A 4602-nucleotide genomic window follows, 5' to 3' on the forward strand; every position below is an offset into this window, starting at 1 on the left:
AAAAGTCCACCAGATACAAGTTGTGTTCGCGATACCCAACGAATGCGACTTTTAGAGTCTTGCTCCACAAGAGGACCACAATATCATTATCAATAAAGACGGCGAAACCCATCTTGCCAAGGGCGGAAACGGAAAGCAAATTGTAACCAAGGGTTTTGACAAGCATGACATCCACAAGAGTAATGTTGTGTGCAACCACAACCTTGCCAAAACCCAATACCTCGGATGTAGAATTATCGCCAAAGGAGACGGTGATATCATTTATGTTAGGCCTCAACTCCTTGACGAGGTTCTTGCCGCCGGTCATATGACTTGTACATCCACTATCAAGTACCCATTTTGAACCTCCGGCGGCATAGTCCTACATGAGATCAATTCTTGGATTTAGGTACCCATTTTTCAATGGGTCCTCTTTTGTTAGCAACAAGGGTCTTTGGAACCCAAATAGACCAAGCAACATAACCATCATATGGACCAACATACTTAGCATAAACATCACCATAATAATCTTTAAAGAGAACATAGTGAGGATTATCTATTCCCGCACCATCATCATTAATGGTGTTGCCCTTTCGGGGTTCACCATTAGCTTTCTCATGTGCGGGGTTGGTCTTTTTCTTGTTTGCCTTTTTAGCCTTGGAATTAAAACCAAGTCCCTCCTTCCCATTGTTTGACCTTTGCTTACTCAAAAGATCATCCAAGGAAAGTTTACTTTGGGGAGAGGAGGTCCTAGCAAGTTCATCTTTCAACCTAGCATTTTCCTCAATAACATTTGCATGATCACATGAAGGAGTAGAGGAACTAGGCACATCATATGAGGCAAGCCTAATTTGAAGTTGCTCATAAGACTTGGATAAGAGAGTGTATTCACTCTTCAAAGCTTTGTGAGCTTTGTCTAGTTCATCTAGATCTTTCACAAGTTTCTCATGATCAACCTCAAATTGGGCCTTTTCCTTTTTAAGCACTTTAGACTTAGCCCTAGCAAGATCTCTAGCTTTTGTGAGCTTGTTAATTTTATCTTGAGGCTCTTCAAGAGTTTCTAGCCTCTCCTCAAGAGAAGCTATAGTTTCTTGACTTTCCTCAAGAGCATTTTTAAGAGCATGGATTTCAAGAGAGTCTTCTCTCTCTATTTGACCCTTTTTCTCAAGCATATCACTTTGTTGAGCTATACGAACCATGAGGCTAGAAACATGCTTCTTAGTGTTACCTTGTAGGTTAAGAATGAAATCATCAAACTCTAGCATTTCTTGTTTCACTTTTAGACTAGCATCATCAACCCCTAGATCACTAGATAAGTTAGGCATAGAGGGGTTAGGGGATGATACCTCGGAGGATTTAGCCATAAGGCAACTTTCTTCCTCCACATGAATGACCTCATTGGGGGATTCACTTGGTGATGAAGAGTTAGTGGAGAGGGAGGCAAGAGCGACCAATCCATTAGAGGTTGCATCTTCTTCATCATCAACATCATCATCTCCGGAGGTATACTCTTCTTGAGTTGATAGCACAATAGGTGTGTCCAAGGAGGACCTTGCCATGAAGCAATGTGCATTCTTGATATGAGGGTTCTCATTGGGAGATTCAAAGAGAGACGAAGAGGGTGTGTTGGTGGTGACGATGGCGGCCAATTCCTTTGAGCTTTCTTCATCTTCATCACCACTAGAACTTTCAACTTCATCGGAAGAATATTCTTCCCTTGTTACTAGCACAACTCTTGAGGGCCTCTTGCCCTTCTTGGTCTTGTTGTTGTAGAACTTCTTGTTGAGGGGCTTTGAATATTTGCCCTTTGAGTCTTTGCTCTTGTCCTTGGGAATGAGCCTTCCATTATGAAGCTCTCTATTCTCATAGGGGCATTCGGAAATGAAGTGGCGCTTGTCATCACAATTGTAGCATGATCTTGTCTTTGGACCAAAGCTAGTGAACCCACTTTTGTTGTTCCTCTTGATGTTGTCTTCCTTGGCCTTGGAGGGATCAATCCAAAACGACTTTGCATGGAAGGCCATGTGGTCATGGTAGTGGCATTGCAAATCTTCCGGATAGGTCATGCTCCAAGATGCCCTATAAGATTCTTGAGGAATCACTTCATCGACGGAGTTGACCACCAAGGCAAGGTTGGAACCTTTTGCCATCCCAAGAGCACGATTGCGAGAATCATGAGAGGCTTCCTCAAGCACCTTGAGAGCTTGCATCTCATGCACGACTTGTTGAGAGGTGAGAGAGGAATAGCATTCCCTCCCCACAAGAGTCTTGACATCAATGGGTACAAATGGCATCATGCATTCAATGTACTTCTCCTTGATCCAAGAGTCATTTATGTGGGTGGCACCAATAAGCCGGAAGGCATCGGCAACGGTGAGAAGTCTTCCATACATATCTTCATGATCTTCATCCGGTAGCCTCAAGAACCCTTCGGCTTTATTCTTGAGAGCATTATACTTGTTCCTCCTTGTGCTCTCACTTCCAATGCAACTAGCGGTCAAACCATCCCAAGCTTCCTTGGCGGTGGTGTAGTTCTGGACACGATGCAATTCCTTTGTCCCCACACTTGATTGAATCATGTGCAAGGCGGTGTTGTTGAGTTGACTATCAACGGCTTCTCTTCTAGTCAAATTGTCGGGGTTGTATGGCTTGAAGCCCACCATGATGATTCTCCATAATTCATTTGAGGCACTACAAACATGAGAGCGGAACTCAAATTGCCAAGTATCGAAATTTTCAATAGAAAACTTAGGTGGGTCGCCCCGAATGTTCAAATGGGGATGGGGAACCGGTATATCGGGTGATTGGAAAGGTGGAGGTACTCGATTGTAGCTCTCACTCCCATCGGTTCCCCTAGGAGATGCAATGGGAGATTTGATAGTGTTTAAGTTATCACCTTCCACGGGTTTGGTAGATGAGGGTAGGTCCGAAGCCTCTCCCTTATCTAACGCACCCGTGTCTTTTACCTCTACACTAGGAGCCTTGGGAAGGGCCGGAGCCAAAAGCTCGGCAATCATCTTTTTCATGCTTTCCATTTGGGCTTCCATGGAGGACTTCAACGAATTGAAGTCTTCCACGGAGACCATCTTGGCGGCCCCTTCCGAGGACTCCTCGTCCGGCATACTCTTAGGCGGTTAAGATCGAAATAAGAGCCGAGGCTCTGATACCAATTGAAAGGATCGTATGCCGCACCTAGAGGGGGGGTGAATAGGTGCTAACCAATTTTTAGTTCTTTTTCAATTTAGGCTTGACACAAAAGGTAAATTCTCTAGATATGCAACTAAGTGAATTTACCTATATGACAAGGTTATCAACTAGGCAAGATATAGCTACGCAATATATAAGAGATAGAGTGGGATAGAGGTAACCGAGAGTGGAGCACGCGATGACACGGAGATGATTCCCGTAGTTCCCTTCCTTTGCAAGAAGGTACGTCTACGTTTGGAGGAGTGTGGTTGCTACGAAAGCCAAACCAACAGCCACGAAGGCTTCACTCAGATCTCCGGTGAGCAACGCCACGAAGGCCTAGCCCACTTCCACTAAGGGATTTCCTCGAGGCGGAAACCGGGCCTTTACAAGGTTCTTGGGGCACACATCCACAACCAAATTGGAGGCTCCCAAATCTGTTACAACACAACAATCAACAACAATACATCAACACAAATCAACTAGGGAACCAAATAGGAACACTAGCATGAGATCCCTCAAACAAGAGAGGGGGAAATGAAGAACGCTTCGGTGAGGATGTAGATCGGTGTCTTCTCCTTCGAATCTCCAAAGATCAAGAGCTTTTGGTTGGGGGAGGAAGGAGATCTTGCAAATCTTGACTTTCTTTGAGGTGGCTCTAATGGAGGTGGCTTGGCAGATTTCTTGGATAATGATTGAGCAAGCAACCAAGGTAGAAGAAGGGGGTATTTATACCTCCCTTCAAAAATGAGCCGTTGCTGCTTCCGGGGGGCCGGATAATCCGCCCTAAGTAAGGGCCGGATAATCCGCCCCCCCCCCCCCCCGGATAATCCGGCCATCGGGACAAAAGTGTGACAATGTCTGGCCAAATGTCCGGCCCCTGTACTGATTCACATTTCTTCCAGTCCTTAGCCAAAAATGGGGGGGGGGCGGATATTTCCAAAATATCCGGCCCGGATAATCCGGCCCTGGTACAATACCGGGACATTATCCGGGCAAATGTCCGGCCCCCATACTGAGCCGCATTTCCTCGAAGACTTAGCCAAAACCAGGGGGCCGGATATTTCAACAATATCCGGCCCGGATTATCCGGCCCTGGCCAACTTTTTCTGAATTCTTTTGACAGACGATCAAATCCAACACACATGAATAAATATCTATGTAATCCCTGTACCACTTAAACAAACATTAGTGTATCATATATATTGACATCAAACACACAAAACATAATGTGAGAGATGTTCTTTCAGTTGGAAGGTTTACTTCTCAAATGTTTGGGACCAGCCGAGTCCAATCGGCTCTTGCACGAGGTGCATGAAGGTGCCTGTGGAACTCACCAATCGGCTCATAAGATGAAGTGGCTGATCAGGCGATCGGGATTTTATTGGCCCACCATGCTTGAAGATTGTTTCCAGTATTATAAAGGGTGTCAAGCAT

This window comes from Lolium perenne, chromosome 6, assembly GCF_019359855.2.
Source record: "Lolium perenne isolate Kyuss_39 chromosome 6, Kyuss_2.0, whole genome shotgun sequence".
Lineage (NCBI taxonomy): Eukaryota > Viridiplantae > Streptophyta > Magnoliopsida > Poales > Poaceae > Lolium > Lolium perenne.